Consider the following 22,627-nt stretch of genomic DNA (forward strand, 5'->3'; position numbering starts at 1 on the left):
TACGAAGCGGGATTTGGCCAAAGTTGAAAGACCTATCAAAACCAACCCTAAAGAACTTAGCCAAACAATGAATGTTGCAACAAGCTCCTGCAGGAAAAGTGCTTCTATGAGACAACCCCCGAGCAGGTAGCTACATTTTGCACAGTAAAAATGCAAATGAATTCCAGGCAGAAAACTCACTTCAGAAGGATGAAATGCATGTGTTTCTCTCTGAAAGAACACTCTGCCACTAGGCTTTTGCTTATTCCTTCAAAGTCTTTGTAGAAACATGTGTTTTCACTGCTGGAATACGTTTTGGGATGCATTGTTTCCATCTCTTGCAAGCCTCATGTTGTTTCTTACACAATGTGGAAAAACAAGGAGTATGTTTCCCAAATCACTTGAAATCCAGGAAAACGCACACTACATCACTCTTGCTCAAACACGATCTTTCTCCTAATGTGCTGAGAACATTCAAGAAACCAGAAAAGAAGGGTATTTTGATGTGAATTGCAGATGGCTATGTACAAAAGGACATTTCTATTGGTTGCAGAGCGCAAAACCATGATTGACCTCATGTTCTCCATGAAAACCTTACATTTCCAAGTGTCCTGAAGTAGGACTTTCACAAAAAGATGTGTTTGCGTGTCTGTGGTGAGAGGAGCTCTAAGTAGTGTATTCGTGCTGGAGAGTAACACACCCTACAGAAGTTACACAGTGTTTTGAGAGCACCAACATGCTTCAAGCTGAAACTGCTACAAGGTGTGTGTAGCATGCAGAAAGAAGGCTTGTCATTTCAAAGAAAGAAGTGGAAACCAAAATGCAGGTAGTGAAACGAGCACACCAGTATGGGAGATGTGCATGTGGACAGTTTCAAGCAGCAGCTCTTTGTGGACACTTGGAGACAGCGCTGTGAAAAAATTTCGTACGAAGCGGGATTTGGCCAAAGTTGAAAGACCTTCCAAAACCAACCCTAAAGAACTTAGCCAAACAATGAATGTTGCAACAAGCTCCTGCAGGAAAGGTGCTTCTATGAGACAACCCCCGAGCAGGTAGCTACATTCTGCACAGTAAAAATGCAAATGAATTCCAGGCTGAAAACTCACTCCAGAAGGATGAAATGCATGTGTTTCTCTCTGAAAGAACACTCTGCCACTAGGCTTTTGCTTATTCCTTCAAACTCTTTGTAGAAACATGTGTTTTCACTGCTGGAATACGTTTTGGGATGCATTGTTTCCATCTCTTGCAAGCCTCATGTTGTTTCTTACACAATGTGGAAAAACAAGGAGTATGTTTCCCAAATCACTTGAAATCCAGGAAAACGCACACTACATCACTCTTGCTCAAACACGATCTTTCTCCTAATGTGCTGAGAACATTCAAGAAACCAGAAAAGAAGGGTATTTTGATGTGAATTTCAGATGGCTATGTACAAAAGGACATTTCTATTGGTTGCAGAAGGCAAAACCATGATTGACCTCATGTTCTCCATGAAAACCTTACATTTCCAAGTGACCTGAAGTAGGACTTTCACAAAAAAGATGTGTTTGCGTGTCTGTGGTGAGAGGAGCTTTAAGGAGTGTATTCAGTGCTGGAGAGTAACACACCCTACAGAAGTTACACAGCGTTTTGAGAGCACCAACATGCTTCAAGCTGAAACTGCTACAAGGTGTGTGTAGCATGCAGAAAGAAGGCTTGTCATTTCAAAGAAAGAAGTGGAAACCAAAATGCAGGTAGTGAAACGAGCACACCAGTATGGGAGATGTGCATGTGGACAGTTTCAAGCAGCAGCTCTTTCTGGACACTTGGAGAGAGCGCTGTGAAAAATTTCGTACGAAGCGGGATTTGGCCAAAGTTGAAAGACCTATCAAAACCAACCCTAAAGAACTTAGCCAAACAATGAATGTTGCAACAAGCTCCTGCAGGAAAAGTGCTTCTATGAGACAACCCCCGAGCAGGTAGCTACATTTTGCACAGTAAAAATGCAAATGAATTCCAGGCAGAAAACTCACTTCAGAAGGATGAAATGCATGTGTTTCTCTCTGAAAGAACACTCTGCCACTAGGCTTTTGCTTATTCCTTCAAAGTCTTTGTAGAAACATGTGTTTTCACTGCTGGAATACGTTTTGGGATGCATTGTTTCCATCTCTTGCAAGCCTCATGTTGTTTCTTACACAATGTGGAAAAACAAGGAGTATGTTTCCCAAATCACTTGAAATCCAGGAAAACGCACACTACATCACTCTTGCTCAAACACGATCTTTCTCCTAATGTGCTGAGAACATTCAAGAAACCAGAAAAGAAGGGTATTTTGATGTGAATTGCAGATGGCTATGTACAAAAGGACATTTCTATTGGTTGCAGAGCGCAAAACCATGATTGACCTCATGTTCTCCATGAAAACCTTACATTTCCAAGTGTCCTGAAGTAGGACTTTCACAAAAAGATGTGTTTGCGTGTCTGTGGTGAGAGGAGCTCTAAGTAGTGTATTCGTGCTGGAGAGTAACACACCCTACAGAAGTTACACAGTGTTTTGAGAGCACCAACATGCTTCAAGCTGAAACTGCTACAAGGTGTGTGTAGCATGCAGAAAGAAGGCTTGTCATTTCAAAGAAAGAAGTGGAAACCAAAATGCAGGTAGTGAAACGAGCACACCAGTATGGGAGATGTGCATGTGGACAGTTTCAAGCAGCAGCTCTTTGTGGACACTTGGAGACAGCGCTGTGAAAAAATTTCGTACGAAGCGGGATTTGGCCAAAGTTGAAAGACCTTCCAAAACCAACCCTAAAGAACTTAGCCAAACAATGAATGTTGCAACAAGCTCCTGCAGGAAAGGTGCTTCTATGAGACAACCCCCGAGCAGGTAGCTACATTCTGCACAGTAAAAATGCAAATGAATTCCAGGCTGAAAACTCACTCCAGAAGGATGAAATGCATGTGTTTCTCTCTGAAAGAACACTCTGCCACTAGGCTTTTGCTTATTCCTTCAAACTCTTTGTAGAAACATGTGTTTTCACTGCTGGAATACGTTTTGGGATGCATTGTTTCCATCTCTTGCAAGCCTCATGTTGTTTCTTACACAATGTGGAAAAACAAGGAGTATGTTTCCCAAATCACTTGAAATCCAGGAAAACGCACACTACATCACTCTTGCTCAAACACGATCTTTCTCCTAATGTGCTGAGAACATTCAAGAAACCAGAAAAGAAGGGTATTTTGATGTGAATTTCAGATGGCTATGTACAAAAGGACATTTCTATTGGTTGCAGAGTGCAAAACCATGATTGACCTCATGTTCTCCATGAAAACCTTACATTTCCAAGTGACCTGAAGTAGGACTTTCACAAAAAAGATGTGTTTGCGTGTCTGTGGTGAGAGGAGCTTTAAGGAGTGTATTCAGTGCTGGAGAGTAACACACCCTACAGAAGTTACACAGCGTTTTGAGAGCACCAACATGCTTCAAGCTGAAACTGCTCCAAGGTGTGTGTAGCATGCAGAAAGAAGGCTTGTCATTTCAAAGAAAGAAGTGGAAACCAAAATGCAGGTAGTGAAACGAGCACACCAGTATGGGAGATGTGCATGTGGACAGTTTCAAGCAGCAGCTCTTTGTGGACACTTGGAGACAGCGCTGTGAAAAAATTTCGTACGAAGCGGGATTTGGCCAAAGTTGAAAGACCTTCCAAAACCAACCCTAAAGAACTTAGCCAAACAATGAATGTTGCAACAAGCTCCTGCAGGAAAGGTGCTTCTATGAGACAACCCCCGAGCAGGTAGCTACATTCTGCACAGTAAAAATGCAAATGAATTCCAGGCTGAAAACTCACTCCAGAAGGATGAAATGCATGTGTTTCTCTCTGAAAGAACACTCTGCCACTAGGCTTTTGCTTATTCCTTCAAACTCTTTGTAGAAACATGTGTTTTCACTGCTGGAATACGTTTTGGGATGCATTGTTTCCATCTCTTGCAAGCCTCATGTTGTTTCTTACACAATGTGGAAAAACAAGGAGTATGTTTCCCAAATCACTTGAAATGCAGGAAAACGCACACTACATCACTCTTGCTCAAACACGATCTTTCTTCTAATGTGTTGAGAACATTCAAGAAACCAGAAAAGAAGGGTATTTTGATGTGAATTTCAGATGGCTATGTACAAAAGGACATTTCTATTGGTTGCCGAGTGCAAAACCATGATTGACCTCATGTTCTCCATGAAAACCTTACATTTCCAAGTGACCTGAAGTAGGACTTTCACAAAAAGATGTGTTTGCGTGTCTGTGGTGAGAGGAGCTCTAAGTAGTGTATTCAGTGCTGGAGAGTAACACACCCTACAGAAGTTACACAGCGTTTTGAGAGCACCAACATGCTTCAAGCTGAAACTGCTACAAGGTGTGTGTAGCATGCAGAAAGAAGGCTTGTCATTTCAAAGAAAGAAGTGGAAACCAAAATGCAGGTAGTGAAACGAGCACACCAGTATGGGAGATGTGCATGTGGACAGTTTCAAGCAGCAGCTCTTTGTGGACTCTTGGAGACAGCGCTGTGAAAAATTTTGTACGAAGCGGGATTTGGCCAAAGTTGAAAGACCTATCAAAACCAACCCTAAAGAACTTAGCCAAACAATGAATGTTGCAACAAGCTCCTGCAGGAAAGGTGCTTCTATGAGACAACCCCCGAGCAGGTAGCTACATTCTGCACAGTAAAAATGCAAATGAATTCCAGGCTGAAAACTCACTCCAGAAGGATGAAATGCATGTGTTTCTCTCTGAAAGAACACTCTGCCACTAGGCTTTTGCTTATTCCTTCAAACTCTTTGTAGAAACATGTGTTTTCACTGCTGGAATACGTTTTGGGATGCATTGTTTCCATCTCTTGCAAGCCTCATGTTGTTTCTTACACAATGTGGAAAAACAAGGAGTATGTTTCCCAAATCACTTGAAATCCAGGAAAACGCACACTACATCACTCTTGCTCAAACACGATCTTTCTCCTAATGTGCTGAGAACATTCAAGAAACCAGAAAAGAAGGGTATTTTGATGTGAATTTCAGATGGCTATGTACAAAAGGACATTTCTATTGGTTGCAGAGCGCAAAACCATGATTGACCTCATGTTCTCCATGAAAACCTTACATTTCCAAGTGACCTGAAGTAGGACTTTCACAAAAAGATGTGTTTGCGTGTCTGTGGTGAGACGAGCTCTAAGTAGTGTATTCAGTGCTGGAGAGTAACACACCCTACAGAAGTTACACAGCGTTTTGAGAGCACCAACATGCTTCAAGCTGAAACTGCTACAAGGTGTGTGTAGCATGCAGAAAGAAGGCTTGTCATTTCAAAGAAAGAAGTGGAAACCAAAATGCAGGTAGTGAAACGAGCACACCAGTATGGGAGATGTGCATGTGGACAGTTTCAAGCAGCAGCTCTTTGTGGACACTTGGAGACAGCGCTGTGAAAAAATTTCGTACGAAGCGGGATTTGGCCAAAGTTGAAAGACCTTCCAAAACCAACCCTAAAGAACTTAGCCAAACAATGAATGTTGCAACAAGCTCCTGCAGGAAAGGTGCTTCTATGAGACAACCCCCGAGCAGGTAGCTACATTCTGCACAGTAAAAATGCAAATGAATTCCAGGCTGAAAACTCACTCCAGAAGAATGAAATGCATGTGTTTCTCTCTGAAAGAACACTCTGCCACTAGGCTTTTGCTTATTCCTTCAAAGTCTTTGTAGAAACATGTGTTTTCACTGCTGGAATACGTTTTGGGATGCATTGTTTCCATCTCTTGCAAGCCTCATGTTGTTTCTTACACAATGTGGAAAAACAAGGAGTATGTTTCCCAAATCACTTGAAATCCAGGAAAACGCACACTACATCACTCTTGCTCAAACACGATCTTTCTCCTAATGTGCTGAGAACATTCAAGAAACCAGAAAAGAAGGGTATTTTGATGTGAATTTCAGATGGCTATGTACAAAAGGACATTTCTATTGGTTGCAGAGTGCAAAACCATGATTGACCTCATGTTCTCCATGAAAACCTTACATTTCCAAGTGACCTGAAGTAGGACTTTCACAAAAAAGATGTGTTTGCGTGTCTGTGGTGAGAGGAGCTCTAAGTAGTGTATTCAGTGCTGGAGAGTAACACACCCTACAGAAGTTACACAGCGTTTTGAGAGCACCAACATGCTTCAAGCTGAAACTGCTACAAGGTGTGTGTAGCATGCAGAAAGAAGGCTTGTCATTTCAAAGAAAGAAGTGGAAACCAAAATGCAGGTAGTGAAACGAGCACACCAGTATGGGAGATGTGCATGTGGACAGTTTCAAGCAGCAGCTCTTTGTGGACACTTGGAGACAGCGCTGTGAAAAAATTTCGTACGAAGCGGGATTTGGCCAAAGTTGAAAGACCTTCCAAAACCAACCCTAAAGAACTTAGCCAAACAATGAATGTTGCAACAAGCTCCTGCAGGAAAGGTTCTTCTATGAGACAACCCCCGAGCAGGTAGCTACATTCTGCACAGTAAAAATGCAAATGAATTCCAGGCTGAAAACTCACTCCAGAAGGATGAAATGCATGTGTTTCTCTCTGAAAGAACACTCTGCCACTAGGCTTTTGCTTATTCCTTCAAAGTCTTTGTAGAAACATGTGTTTTCACTGCTGGAATACGTTTTGGGATGCATTGTTTCCATCTCTTGCAAGCCTCATGTTGTTTCTTACACAATGTGGAAAAACAAGGAGTATGTTTCCCAAATCACTTGAAATCGAGGAAAACGCACCTTACATCACTCTTGCTCAAACACGATCTTTCTTCTAATGTGTTGAGAACATTCAAGAAACCAGAAAAGAAGGGTATTTTGATGTGAATTTCAGATGGCTATGTACAAAAGGACATTTCTATTGGTTGCCGAGTGCAAAACCATGATTGACCTCATGTTCTCCATGAAAACCTTACATTTCCAAGTGACCTGAAGTAGGACTTTCACAAAAAGATGTGTTTGCGTGTCTGTGGTGAGAGGAGCTCTAAGTAGTGTATTCAGTGCTGGAGAGTAACACACCCTACAGAAGTTACACAGCGTTTTGAGAGCACCAACATGCTTCAAGCTGAAACTGCTACAAGGTGTGTGTAGCATGCAGAAAGAAGGCTTGTCATTTCAAAGAAAGAAGTGGAAACCAAAATGCAGGTAGTGAAACGAGCACACCAGTATGGGAGATGTGCATGTGGACAGTTTCAAGCAGCAGCTCTTTGTGGACACTTGGAGACAGCGCTGTGAAAAAATTTCGTACGAAGCGGGATTTGGCCAAAGTTGAAAACCTTCCAAAACCAACCCTAAAGAACTTAGCCAAACAATGAATGTTGCAACAAGCTCCTGCAGGAAAGGTGCTTCTATGAGACAACCCCCGAGCAGGTAGCTACATTCTGCACAGTAAAAATGCAAATGAATTCCAGGCTGAAAACTCACTCCAGAAGGATGAAATGCATGTGTTTCTCTCTGAAAGAACACTCTGCCACTAGGCTTTTGCTTATTCCTTCAAAGTCTTTGTAGAAACATGTGTTTTCACTGCTGGAATACGTTTTGGGATGCATTGTTTCCATCTCTTGGAAGCCTCATGTTGTTTCTTACACAATGTGGAAAAACAAGGAGTATGTTTCCCAAATCACTTGAAATCGAGGAAAACGCACACTACATCACTCTTGCTCAAACACGATCTTTCTCCTAATGTGTTGAGAACATTCAAGAAACCAGAAAAGAAGGGTATTTTGATGTGAATTTCAGATGGCTATGTACAAAAGGACATTTCTATTGGTTGCCGAGTGCAAAACCATGATTGACCTCATGTTCTCCATGAAAACCTTACATTTCCAAGTGACCTGAAGTAGGACTTTCACAAAAAGATGTGTTTGCGTGTCTGTGGTGAGAGGAGCTCTAAGTAGTGTATTCAGTGCTGGAGAGTAACACACCCTACAGAATTTACACAGCGTTTTGAGAGCACCAACATGCTTCAAGCTGAAACTGCTACAAGGTGTGTGTAGCATGCAGAAAGAAGGCTTGTCATTTCAAAGAAAGAAGTGGAAACCAAAATGCAGGTAGTGAAACGAGCACACCAGTATGGGAGATGTGCATGTGGACAGTTTCAAGCAGCAGCTCTTTGTGGACTCTTGGAGACAGCGCTGTGAAAAATTTTGTACGAAGCGGGATTTGGCCAAAGTTGAAAGACCTATCAAAACCAACCCTAAAGAACTTAGCCAAACAATGAATGTTGCAACAAGCTCCTGCAGGAAAGGTGCTTCTATGAGACAACCCCCGAGCAGGTAGCTACATTCTACACAGTAAAAATGCAAATGAATTCCAGGCTGAAAACTCACTCCAGAAGGATGAAATGCATGTGTTTCTCTCTGAAAGAACACTCTGCCACTAGGCTTTTGCTTATTCCTTCAAACTCTTTGTAGAAACATGTGTTTTCACTGCTGGAATACGTTTTGGGATGCATTGTTTCCATCTCTTGCAAGCCTCATGTTGTTTCTTACACAATGTGGAAAAACAAGGAGTATGTTTCCCAAATCACTTGAAATCCAGGAAAACGCACACTACATCACTCTTGCTCAAACACGATCTTTCTCCTAATGTGCTGAGAACATTCAAGAAACCAGAAAAGAAGGGTATTTTGATGTGAATTTCAGATGGCTATGTACAAAAGGACATTTCTATTGGTTGCCGAGTGCAAAACCATGATTGACCTCATGTTCTCCATGAAAACCTTACATTTCCAAGTGACCTGAAGTAGGACTTTCACAAAAAGATGTGTTTGCGTGTCTGTGGTGAGAGGAGCTCTAAGTAGTGTATTCAGTGCTGGAGAGTAACACACCCTACAGAAGTTACACAGCGTTTTGAGAGCACCAACATGCTTCAAGCTGAAACTGCTACAAGGTGTGTGTAGCATGCAGAAAGAAGGCTTGTCATTTCAAAGAAAGAAGTGGAAACCAAAATGCAGGTAGTGAAACGAGCACACCAGTATGGGAGATGTGCATGTGGACAGTTTCAAGCAGCAGCTCTTTGTGGACACTTGGAGACAGCGCTGTGAAAAAATTTCGTACGAAGCGGGATTTGGCCAAAGTTGAAAGACCTATCAAAAACAACCCTAAAGAACTTAGCCAAACAATGAATGTTGCAACAAGCTCCTGCAGGAAAAGTGCTTCTATGAGACAACCCCCGAGCAGGTAGCTACATTTTGCACAGTAAAAATGCAAATGAATTCCAGGCAGAAAACTCACTCCAGAAGGATGAAATGCATGTGTTTCTCTCTGAAAGAACACTCTGCCACTAGGCTTTTGCTTGCTCCTTCAAAGTCTTTGTAGAAACATGTGTTTTCACTGCTGGAATACGTTTTGGGATGCATTGTTTCCATCTCTTGCAAGCCTCATGTTGTTTCTTACACAATGTGGAAAAACAAGGAGTATGTTTCCCAAATCACTTGAAATCCAGGAAAACGCACACTACATCACTCTTGCTCAAACACGATCTTTCTTCTAATGTGTTGAGAACATTCAAGAAACCAGAAAAGAAGGGTATTTTGATGTGAATTTCAGATGGCTATGTACAAAAGGACATTTCTATTGGTTGCCGAGTGCAAAACCATGATTGACCTCATGTTCTCCATGAAAACCTTACATTTCCAAGTGACCTGAAGTAGGACTTTCACAAAAAGATGTGTTTGCGTGTCTGTGGTGAGAGGAGCTCTAAGTAGTGTATTCAGTACTGGAGAGTAACACACCCTACAGAATTTACACAGCGTTTTGAGAGCACCAACATGCTTCAAGCTGAAACTGCTACAAGGTGTGTGTAGCATGCAGAAAGAAGGCTTGTCATTTCAAAGAAAGAAGTGGAAACCAAAATGCAGGTAGTGAAACGAGCACACCAGTATGGGAGATGTGCATGTGGACAGCTTCAAGCAGCAGCTCTTTGTGGACTCTTGGAGACAGCGCTGTGAAAAATTTTGTACGAAGCGGGATTTGGCCAAAGTTGAAAGACCTATCAAAACCAACCCTAAAGAACTGAGCCAAACAATGAATGTTGCAACAAGCTCCTGCAGGAAAGGTGCTTCTATGAGACAACCCCCGAGCAGGTAGCTACATTCTGCACAGTAAAAATGCAAATGAATTCCAGGCTGAAAACTCACTCCAGAAGGATGAAATGCATGTGTTTCTTTCTGAAAGAACACTCTGCCACTAGGCTTTTGCTTATTCCTTCAAAGTCTTTGTAGAAACATGTGTTTTCACTGCTGGAATACGTTTTGGGATGCATTGTTTCCATCTCTTGCAAGCCTCATGTTGTTTCTTACACAATGTGGAAAAACAAGGAGTATGTTTCCCAAATCACTTGAAATCGAGGAAAACGCACACTACATCACTCTTGCTCAAACACGATCTTTCTTCTAATGTGTTGAGAACATTCAAGAAACCAGAAAAGAAGGGTATTTTGATGTGAATTTCAGATGGCTATGTACAAAAGGACATTTCTATTGGTTGCCGAGTGCAAAACCATGATTGACCTCATGTTCTCCATGAAAACCTTACATTTCCAAGTGACCTGAAGTAGGACTTTCACAAAAAGATGTGTTTGCGTGTCTGTGGTGAGAGGAGCTCTAAGTAGTGTATTCAGTGCTGGAGAGTAACACACCCTACAGAATTTACACAGCGTTTTGAGAGCACCAACATGCTTCAAGCTGAAACTGCTACAAGGTGTGTGTAGCATGCAGAAAGAAGGCTTGTCATTTCAAAGAAAGAAGTGGAAACCAAAATGCAGGTAGTGAAACGAGCACACCAGTATGGGAGATGTGCATGTGGACAGTTTCAAGCAGCAGCTCTTTGTGGACTCTTGGAGACAGCGCTGTGAAAAATTTTGTACGAAGCGGGATTTGGCCAAAGTTGAAAGACCTATCAAAACCAACCCTCAAGAACTGAGCCAAACAATGAATGTTGCAACAAGCTCCTGCAGGAAAGGTGCTTCTATGAGACAACCCCCGAGCAGGTAGCTACATTCTGCACAGTAAAAATGCAAATGAATTCCAGGCTGAAAACTCACTCCAGAAGGATGAAATGCATGTGTTTCTCTCTGAAAGAACACTCTGCCACTAGGCTTTTGCTTATTCCTTCAAACTCTTTGTAGAAACATGTGTTTTCACTGCTGGATAACGTTTTGGGATGCATTGTTTCCATCTCTTGCAAGCCTCATGTTGTTTCTTACACAATGTGGAAAAACAAGGAGTATGTTTCCCAAATCACTTGAAATCCAGGAAAACGCACACTACATCACTCTTGCTCAAACACGATCTTTCTCCTAATGTGCTGAGAACATTCAAGAAACCAGAAAAGAAGGGTATTTTGATGTGAATTTCAGATGGCTATGTACAAAAGGACATTTCTATTGGTTGCAGAGCGCAAAACCATGATTGACCTCATGTTCTCCATGAAAACCTTACATTTCCAAGTGACCTGAAGTAGGACTTTCACAAAAAGATGTGTTTGCGTGTCTGTGGTGAGAGGAGCTCTAAGTAGTGTATTCAGTGCTGGAGAGTAACACACCCTACAGAATTTACACAGCGTTTTGAGAGCACCAACATGCTTCAAGCTGAAACTGCTACAAGGTGTGTGTAGCATGCAGAAAGAAGGCTTGTCATTTCAAAGAAAGAAGTGGAAACCAAAATGCAGGTAGTGAAACGAGCACACCAGTATGGGAGATGTGCATGTGGACAGTTTCAAGCAGCAGCTCTTTGTGGACTCTTGGAGACAGCGCTGTGAAAAATTTTGTACGAAGCGGGATTTGGCCAAAGTTGAAAGACCTATCAAAACCAACCCTAAAGAACTTAGCCAAACAATGAATGTTGCAACAAGCTCCTGCAGGAAAGGTGCTTCTATGAGACAACCCCCGAGCAGGTAGCTACATTCTACACAGTAAAAATGCAAATGAATTCCAGGCTGAAAACTCACTCCAGAAGGATGAAATGCATGTGTTTCTCTCTGAAAGAACACTCTGCCACTAGGCTTTTGCTTATTCCTTCAAACTCTTTGTAGAAACATGTGTTTTCACTGCTGGAATACGTTTTGGGATGCATTGTTTCCATCTCTTGCAAGCCTCATGTTGTTTCTTACACAATGTGGAAAAACAAGGAGTATGTTTCCCAAATCACTTGAAATCCAGGAAAACGCACACTACATCACTCTTGCTCAAACACGATCTTTCTCCTAATGTGCTGAGAACATTCAAGAAACCAGAAAAGAAGGGTATTTTGATGTGAATTTCAGATGGCTATGTACAAAAGGACATTTCTATTGGTTGCCGAGTGCAAAACCATGATTGACCTCATGTTCTCCATGAAAACCTTACATTTCCAAGTGACCTGAAGTAGGACTTTCACAAAAAGATGTGTTTGCGTGTCTGTGGTGAGAGGAGCTCTAAGTAGTGTATTCAGTGCTGGAGAGTAACACACCCTACAGAAGTTACACAGCGTTTTGAGAGCACCAACATGCTTCAAGCTGAAACTGCTACAAGGTGTGTGTAGCATGCAGAAAGAAGGCTTGTCATTTCAAAGAAAGAAGTGGAAACCAAAATGCAGGTAGTGAAACGAGCACACCAGTATGGGAGATGTGCATGTGGACAGTTTCAAGCAGCAGCTCTTTGTGGACACTTGGAGACAGCGCTGTGAAAAAATTTCGTACGAAGCGGGATTTGGCCAAAGTTGAAAGACCTATCAAAAACAACCCTAAAGAACTTAGCCAAACAATGAATGTTGCAACAAGCTCCTGCAGGAAAAGTGCTTCTATGAGACAACCCCCGAGCAGGTAGCTACATTTTGCACAGTAAAAATGCAAATGAATTCCAGGCAGAAAACTCACTCCAGAAGGATGAAATGCATGTGTTTCTCTCTGAAAGAACACTCTGCCACTAGGCTTTTGCTTGCTCCTTCAAAGTCTTTGTAGAAACATGTGTTTTCACTGCTGGAATACGTTTTGGGATGCATTGTTTCCATCTCTTGCAAGCCTCATGTTGTTTCTTACACAATGTGGAAAAACAAGGAGTATGTTTCCCAAATCACTTGAAATCCAGGAAAACGCACACTACATCACTCTTGCTCAAACACGATCTTTCTTCTAATGTGTTGAGAACATTCAAGAAACCAGAAAAGAAGGGTATTTTGATGTGAATTTCAGATGGCTATGTACAAAAGGACATTTCTATTGGTTGCCGAGTGCAAAACCATGATTGACCTCATGTTCTCCATGAAAACCTTACATTTCCAAGTGACCTGAAGTAGGACTTTCACAAAAAGATGTGTTTGCGTGTCTGTGGTGAGAGGAGCTCTAAGTAGTGTATTCAGTACTGGAGAGTAACACACCCTACAGAATTTACACAGCGTTTTGAGAGCACCAACATGCTTCAAGCTGAAACTGCTACAAGGTGTGTGTAGCATGCAGAAAGAAGGCTTGTCATTTCAAAGAAAGAAGTGGAAACCAAAATGCAGGTAGTGAAACGAGCACACCAGTATGGGAGATGTGCATGTGGACAGCTTCAAGCAGCAGCTCTTTGTGGACTCTTGGAGACAGCGCTGTGAAAAATTTTGTACGAAGCGGGATTTGGCCAAAGTTGAAAGACCTATCAAAACCAACCCTAAAGAACTGAGCCAAACAATGAATGTTGCAACAAGCTCCTGCAGGAAAGGTGCTTCTATGAGACAACCCCCGAGCAGGTAGCTACATTCTGCACAGTAAAAATGCAAATGAATTCCAGGCTGAAAACTCACTCCAGAAGGATGAAATGCATGTGTTTCTTTCTGAAAGAACACTCTGCCACTAGGCTTTTGCTTATTCCTTCAAAGTCTTTGTAGAAACATGTGTTTTCACTGCTGGAATACGTTTTGGGATGCATTGTTTCCATCTCTTGCAAGCCTCATGTTGTTTCTTACACAATGTGGAAAAACAAGGAGTATGTTTCCCAAATCACTTGAAATCGAGGAAAACGCACACTACATCACTCTTGCTCAAACACGATCTTTCTTCTAATGTGTTGAGAACATTCAAGAAACCAGAAAAGAAGGGTATTTTGATGTGAATTTCAGATGGCTATGTACAAAAGGACATTTCTATTGGTTGCCGAGTGCAAAACCATGATTGACCTCATGTTCTCCATGAAAACCTTACATTTCCAAGTGACCTGAAGTAGGACTTTCACAAAAAGATGTGTTTGCGTGTCTGTGGTGAGAGGAGCTCTAAGTAGTGTATTCAGTGCTGGAGAGTAACACACCCTACAGAATTTACACAGCGTTTTGAGAGCACCAACATGCTTCAAGCTGAAACTGCTACAAGGTGTGTGTAGCATGCAGAAAGAAGGCTTGTCATTTCAAAGAAAGAAGTGGAAACCAAAATGCAGGTAGTGAAACGAGCACACCAGTATGGGAGATGTGCATGTGGACAGTTTCAAGCAGCAGCTCTTTGTGGACTCTTGGAGACAGCGCTGTGAAAAATTTTGTACGAAGCGGGATTTGGCCAAAGTTGAAAGACCTATCAAAACCAACCCTCAAGAACTGAGCCAAACAATGAATGTTGCAACAAGCTCCTGCAGGAAAGGTGCTTCTATGAGACAACCCCCGAGCAGGTAGCTACATTCTGCACAGTAAAAATGCAAATGAATTCCAGGCTGAAAACTCACTCCAGAAGGATGAAATGCATGTGTTTCTCTCTGAAAGAACACTCTGCCACTAGGCTTTTGCTTATTCCTTCAAACTCTTTGTAGAAACATGTGTTTTCACTGCTGGATAACGTTTTGGGATGCATTGTTTCCATCTCTTGCAAGCCTCATGTTGTTTCTTACACAATGTGGAAAAACAAGGAGTATGTTTCCCAAATCACTTGAAATCCAGGAAAACGCACACTACATCACTCTTGCTCAAACACGATCTTTCTCCTAATGTGCTGAGAACATTCAAGAAACCAGAAAAGAAGGGTATTTTGATGTGAATTTCAGATGGCTATGTACAAAAGGACATTTCTATTGGTTGCAGAGCGCAAAACCATGATTGACCTCATGTTCTCCATGAAAACCTTACATTTCCAAGTGACCTGAAGTAGGACTTTCACAAAAAGATGTGTTTGCGTGTCTGTGGTGAGAGGAGCTCTAAGTAGTGTATTCAGTGCTGGAGAGTAACACACCCTACAGAAGTTACACAGCGTTTTGAGAGCACCAACATGCTTCAAGCTGAAACTGCTACAAGGTGTGTGTAGCATGCAGAAAGAAGGCTTGTCATTTCAAAGAAAGAAGTGGAAACCAAAATGCAGGTAGTGAAACGAGCACACCAGTATGGGAGATGTGCATGTGGACAGTTTCAAGCAGCAGCTCTTTGTGGACACTTGGAGACAGCGCTGTGAAAAAATTTCGTACGAAGCGGGATTTGGCCAAAGTTGAAAGACCTTCCAAAACCAACCCTAAAGAACTTAGCCAAACAATGAATGTTGCAACAAGCTCCTGCAGGAAAGGTGCTTCTATGAGACAACCCCCGAGCAGGTAGCTACATTCTGCACAGTAAAAATGCAAATGAATTCCAGGCTGAAAACTCACTCCAGAAGGATGAAATGCATGTGTTTCTCTCTGAAAGAACACTCTGCCACTAGGCTTTTGCTTATTCCTTCAAAGTCTTTGTAGAAACATGTGTTTTCACTGCTGGAATACGTTTTGGGATGCATTGTTTCCATCTCTTGCAAGCCTCATGTTGTTTCTTACACAATGTGGAAAAACAAGGAGTATGTTTCCCAAATCACTTGAAATCGAGGAAAACGCACACTACATCACTCTTGCTCAAACACGATCTTTCTTCTAATGTGTTGAGAACATTCAAGAAACCAGAAAAGAAGGGTATTTTGATGTGAATTTCAGATGGCTATGTACAAAAGGACATTTCTATTGGTTGCCGAGTGCAAAACCATGATTGACCTCATGTTCTCCATGAAAACCTTACATTTCCAAGTGACCTGAAGTAGGACTTTCACAAAAAGATGTGTTTGCGTGTCTGTGGTGAGAGGAGCTCTAAGTAGTGTATTCTGTGCTGGAGAGTAACACACCCTACAGAATTTACACAGCGTTTTGAGAGCACCAACATGCTTCAAGCTGAAACTGCTACAAGGTGTGTGTAGCATGCAGAAAGAAGGCTTGTCATTTCAAAGAAAGAAGTGGAAACCAAAATGCAGGTAGTGAAACGAGCACACCAGTATGGGAGATGTGCATGTGGACAGTTTCAAGCAGCAGCTCTTTGTGGACTCTTGGAGACAGCGCTGTGAAAAATTTTGTACGAAGCGGGATTTGGCCAAAGTTGAAAGACCTATCAAAACCAACCCTAAAGAACTGAGCCAAACAATGAATGTTGCAACAAGCTCCTGCAGGAAAGGTGCTTCTATGAGACAACCCCCGAGCAGGTAGCTACATTCTGCACAGTAAAAATGCAAATGAATTCCAGGCTGAAAACTCACTCCAGAAGGATGAAATGCATGTGTTTCTCTCTGAAAGAACACTCTGCCACTAGGCTTTTGCTTATTCCTTCAAAGTCTTTGTAGAAACATGTGTTTTCACTGCTGGAATACGTTTTGGGATGCATTGTTTCCATCTCTTGCAAGCCTCATGTTGTTTCTTACACAATGTGGAAAAACAAGGAGTATGTTTCCCAAATCACTTGAAATCCAGGAAAACGCACACTACATCACTCTTGCTCAAACACGATCTTTCTCCTAATGTGCTGAGAACATTCAAGAAACCAGAAAAGAAGGGTATTTAGATGTGAATTTCAGATGGCTATGTACAAAAGGACATTTCTATTGGTTGCAGAGCGCAAAACCATGATTGACCTCATGTTCTCCATGAAAACCTTACATTTCCAAGTGACCTGAAGTAGGACTTTCACAAAAAGATGTGTTTGCGTGTCTGTGGTGAGAGGAGTTCTAAGTAGTGTATTCAGTGCTGGAGAGTAACACACCCTACAGAAGTTACAAAGCGTTTTGAGAGCACCAACATGCTTCAAGCTGAAACTGCTACAAGGTGTGTGTAGCATGCAGAAAGAAGGCTTGTCATTTCAAAGAAAGAAGTGGAAACCAAAATGCAGGTAGTGAAACGAGCACACCAGTATGGGAGATGTGCATGTGGACAGTTTCAAGCAGCAGCTCTTTGTGGACACTTGGAGACAGCGCTGTGAAAAAATTTCGTACGAAGCGGGATTTGGCCAAAGTTGAAAGACCTTCCAAAACCAACCCTAAAGAACTTAGCCAAACAATGAATGTTGCAACAAGCTCCTGCAGGAAAGGTGCTTCTATGAGACAACCCCCGAGCAGGTAGCTACATTCTGCACAGTAAAAATGCAAATGAATTCCAGGCTGAAAACTCACTCCAGAAGGATGAAATGCATGTGTTTCTCTCTGAAAGAACACTCTGCCACTAGGCTTTTGCTTATTCCTTCAAAGTCTTTGTAGAAACATGTGTTTTCACTGCTGGAATACGTTTTGGGATGCATTGTTTCCATCTCTTGCAAGCCTCATGTTGTTTCTTACACAATGTGGAAAAACAAGGAGTATGTTTCCCAAATCACTTGAAATCGAGGAAAACGCACACTACATCACTCGTGCTCAAACACGATCTTTCTTCTAATGTGTTGAGAACATTCAAGAAACCAGAAAAGAAGGGTATTTTGATGTGAATTTCAGATGGCTATGTACAAAAGGACATTTCTATTGGTTGCCGAGTGCAAAACCATGATTGACCTCATGTTCTCCATGAAAACCTTACATTTCCAAGTGACCTGAAGTAGGACTTTCACAAAAAGATGTGTTTGCGTGTCTGTGGTGAGAGGAGCTCTAAGTAGTGTATTCAGTGCTGGAGAGTAACACACCCTACAGAAGTTACACAGCGTTTTGAGAGCACCAACATGCTTCAAGCTGAAACTGCTACAAGGTGTGTGTAGCATGCAGAAAGAAGGCTTGTCATTTCAAAGAAAGAAGTGGAAACCAAAATGCAGGTAGTGAAACGAGCACACCAGTATGGGAGATGTGCATGTGGACAGTTTCAAGCAGCAGCTCTTTGTGGACTCTTGGAGACAGCGCTGTGAAAAATTTTGTACGAAGCGGGATTTGGCCAAAGTTGAAAGACCTATCAAAACCAACCCTAAAGAACTTAGCCAAACAATGAATGTTGCAACAAGCTCCTGCAGGAAAGGTGCTTCTATGAGACAACCCCCGAGCAGGTAGCTACATTCTGCACAGTAAAAATGCAAATGAATTCCAGGCTGAAAACTCACTCCAGAAGGATGAAATGCATGTGTTTCTCTCTGAAAGAACACTCTGCCACTAGGCTTTTGCTTATTCCTTCAAAGTCTTTGTAGAAACATGTGTTTTCACTGCTGGAATACGTTTTGGGATGCATTGTTTCCATCTCTTGCAAGCCTCATGTTGTTTCTTACACAATGTGGAAAAACAAGGAGTATGTTTCCCAAATCACTTGAAATCGAGGAAAACGCACATTACATCACTCTTGCTCAAACACGATCTTTCTTCTAATGTGCTGAGAACATTCAAGAAACCAGAAAAGAAGGGTATTTTGATGTGAATTTCAGATGGCTATGTACAAAAGGACATTTCTATTGGTTGCCGAGTGCAAAACCATGATTGACCTCATGTTCTCCATGAAAACCTTACATTTCCAAGTGACCTGAAGTAGGACTTTCACAAAAAGATGTGTTTGCGTGTCTGTGGTGAGAGGAGCTCTAAGTAGTGTATTCAGTGCTGGAGAGTAACACACCCTACAGAATTTACACAGCGTTTTGAGAGCACCAACATGCTTCAAGCTGAAACTGCTACAAGGTGTGTGTAGCATGCAGAAAGAAGGCTTGTCATTTCAAAGAAAGAAGTGGAAACCAAAATGCAGGTAGTGAAACGAGCACACCAGTATGGGAGATGTGCATGTGGACAGTTTCAAGCAGCAGCTGTTTGTGGACTCTTGGAGACAGCGCTGTGAAAAATTTTGTACGAAGCGGGATTTGGCCAAAGTTGAAAGACCTATCAAAACCAACCCTAAAGAACTTAGCCAAACAATGAATGTTGCAACAAGCTCCTGCAGGAAAGGTGCTTCTATGAGACAACCCCCGAGCAGGTAGCTACATTCTGCACAGTAAAAATGCAAATGAATTCCAGGCTGAAAACTCACTCCAGAAGGATGAAATGCATGTGTTTCTCTCTGAAAGAACACTCTGCCACTAGGCTTTTGCTTATTCCTTCAAAGTCTTTGTAGAAACATGTGTTTTCACTGCTGGAATACGTTTTGGGATGCATTGTTTCCATCTCTTGCAAGCCTCATGTTGTTTCTTACACAATGTGGAAAAACAAGGAGTATGTTTCCCAAATCACTTGAAATCCAGGAAAACGCACACTACATCACTCTTGCTCAAACACGATCTTTCTCCTAATGTGCTGAGAACATTCAAGAAACCAGAAAATAAGGGTATTTTGATGTGAATTTCAGATGGCTATGTACAAAAGGACATTTCTATTGGTTGCAGAGCGCAAAACCATGATTGACCTCATGTTCTCCATGAAAACCTTACATTTCCAAGTGACCTGAAGTAGGACTTTCACAAAAAGATGTGTTTGCGTGTCTGTGGTGAGAGGAGCTCTAAGTAGTGTATTCAGTGCTGGAGAGTAACACACCCTACAGAAGTTACACAGCGTTTTGAGAGCACCAACATGCTTCAAGCTGAAACTGCTACAAGGTGTGTGTAGCATGCAGAAAGAAGGCTTGTCATTTCAAAGAAAGAAGTGGAAACCAAAATGCAGGTAGTGAAACGAGCACACCAGTATGGGAGATGTGCATGTGGACAGTTTCAAGCAGCAGCTCTTTGTGGACACTTGGAGACAGCGCTGTGAAAAAATTTCGTACGAAGCGGGATTTGGCCAAAGTTGAAAGACCTTCCAAAACCAACCCTAAAGAACTTAGCCAAACAATGAATGTTGCAACAAGCTCCTGCAGGAAAGGTGCTTCTATGAGACAACCCCCGAGCAGGTAGCTACATTCTGCACAGTAAAAATGCAAATGAATTCCAGGCTGAAAACTCACTCCAGAAGGATGAAATGCATGTGTTTCTCTCTGAAAGAACACTCTGCCACTAGGCTTTTGCTTGCTCCTTCAAAGTCTTTGTAGAAACATGTGTTTTCACTGCTGGAATACGTTTTGGGATGCATTGTTTCCATCTCTTGCAAGCCTCATGTTGTTTCTTACACAATGTGGAAAAACAAGGAGTATGTTTCCCAAATCACTTGAAATCCAGGAAAACGCACACTACATCACTCTTGCTCAAACACGATCTTTCTTCTAATGTGTTGAGAACATTCAAGAAACCAGAAAAGAAGGGTATTTTGATGTGAATTTCAGATGGCTATGTACAAAAGGACATTTCTATTGGTTGCCGAGTGCAAAACCATGATTGACCTCATGTTCTCCATGAAAACCTTACATTTCCAAGTGACCTGAAGTAGGACTTTCACAAAAAGATGTGTTTGCGTGTCTGTGGTGAGAGGAGCTCTAAGTAGTGTATTCAGTGCTGGAGAGTAACACACCCTACAGAATTTACACAGCGTTTTGAGAGCACCAACATGCTTCAAGCTGAAACTGCTACAAGGTGTGTGTAGCATGCAGAAAGAAGGCTTGTCATTTCAAAGAAAGAAGTGGAAACCAAAATGCAGGTAGTGAAACGAGCACACCAGTATGGGAGATGTGCATGTGGACAGTTTCAAGCAGCAGCTCTTTGTGGACTCTTGGAGACAGCGCTGTGAAAAATTTTGTACGAAGCGGGATTTGGCCAAAGTTGAAAGACCTATCAAAACCAACCCTAAAGAACTGAGCCAAACAATGAATGTTGCAACAAGCTCCTGCAGGAAAGGTGCTTCTATGAGACAACCCCCGAGCAGGTAGCTACATTCTGCACAGTAAAAATGCAAATGAATTCCAGGCTGAAAACTCACTCCAGAAGGATGAAATGCATGTGTTTCTCTCTGAAAGAACACTCTGCCACTAGGCTTTTGCTTATTCCTTCAAAGTCTTTGTAGAAACATGTGTTTTCACTGCTGGAATACGTTTTGGGATGCATTGTTTCCATCTCTTGCAAGCCTCATGTTGTTTCTTACACAATGTGGAAAAACAAGGAGTATGTTTCCCAAATCACTTGAAATCGAGGAAAACGCACATTACATCACTCTTGCTCAAACACGATCTTTCTTCTAATGTGCTGAGAACATTCAAGAAACCAGAAAAGAAGGGTATTTTGATGTGAATTTCAGATGGCTATGTACAAAAGGACATTTCTATTGGTTGCCGAGTGCAAAACCATGATTGACCTCATGTTCTCCATGAAAACCTTACATTTCCAAGTGACCTGAAGTAGGACTTTCACAAAAAGATGTGTTTGCGTGTCTGTGGTGAGAGGAGCTCTAAGTAGTGTATTCAGTGCTGGAGAGTAACACACCCTACAGAATTTACACAGCGTTTTGAGAGCACCAACATGCTTCAAGCTGAAACTGCTACAAGGTGTGTGTAGCATGCAGAAAGAAGGCTTGTCATTTCAAAGAAAGAAGTGGAAACCAAAATGCAGGTAGTGAAACGAGCACACCAGTATGGGAGATGTGCATGTGGACAGTTTCAAGCAGCAGCTGTTTGTGGACTCTTGGAGACAGCGCTGTGAAAAATTTTGTACGAAGCGGGATTTGGCCAAAGTTGAAAGACCTATCAAAACCAACCCTAAAGAACTTAGCCAAACAATGAATGTTGCAACAAGCTCCTGCAGGAAAGGTGCTTCTATGAGACAACCCCCGAGCAGGTAGCTACATTCTGCACAGTAAAAATGCAAATGAATTCCAGGCTGAAAACTCACTCCAGAAGGATGAAATGCATGTGTTTCTCTCTGAAAGAACACTCTGCCACTAGGCTTTTGCTTATTCCTTCAAAGTCTTTGTAGAAACATGTGTTTTCACTGCTGGAATACGTTTTGGGATGCATTGTTTCCATCTCTTGCAAGCCTCATGTTGTTTCTTACACAATGTGGAAAAACAAGGAGTATGTTTCCCAAATCACTTGAAATCCAGGAAAACGCACACTACATCACTCTTGCTCAAACACGATCTTTCTCCTAATGTGCTGAGAACATTCAAGAAACCAGAAAATAAGGGTATTTTGATGTGAATTTCAGATGGCTATGTACAAAAGGACATTTCTATTGGTTGCAGAGCGCAAAACCATGATTGACCTCATGTTCTCCATGAAAACCTTACATTTCCAAGTGACCTGAAGTAGGACTTTCACAAAAAGATGTGTTTGCGTGTCTGTGGTGAGAGGAGCTCTAAGTAGTGTATTCAGTGCTGGAGAGTAACACACCCTACAGAAGTTACACAGCGTTTTGAGAGCACCAACATGCTTCAAGCTGAAACTGCTACAAGGTGTGTGTAGCATGCAGAAAGAAGGCTTGTCATTTCAAAGAAAGAAGTGGAAACCAAAATGCAGGTAGTGAAACGAGCACACCAGTATGGGAGATGTGCATGTGGACAGTTTCAAGCAGCAGCTCTTTGTGGACACTTGGAGACAGCGCTGTGA

This window comes from Miniopterus natalensis, chromosome 18 (assembly GCF_054644295.1).
Source record: "Miniopterus natalensis isolate mMinNat1 chromosome 18, mMinNat1.hap1, whole genome shotgun sequence".
In the NCBI taxonomy this organism is placed as follows: domain Eukaryota; kingdom Metazoa; phylum Chordata; class Mammalia; order Chiroptera; family Miniopteridae; genus Miniopterus; species Miniopterus natalensis.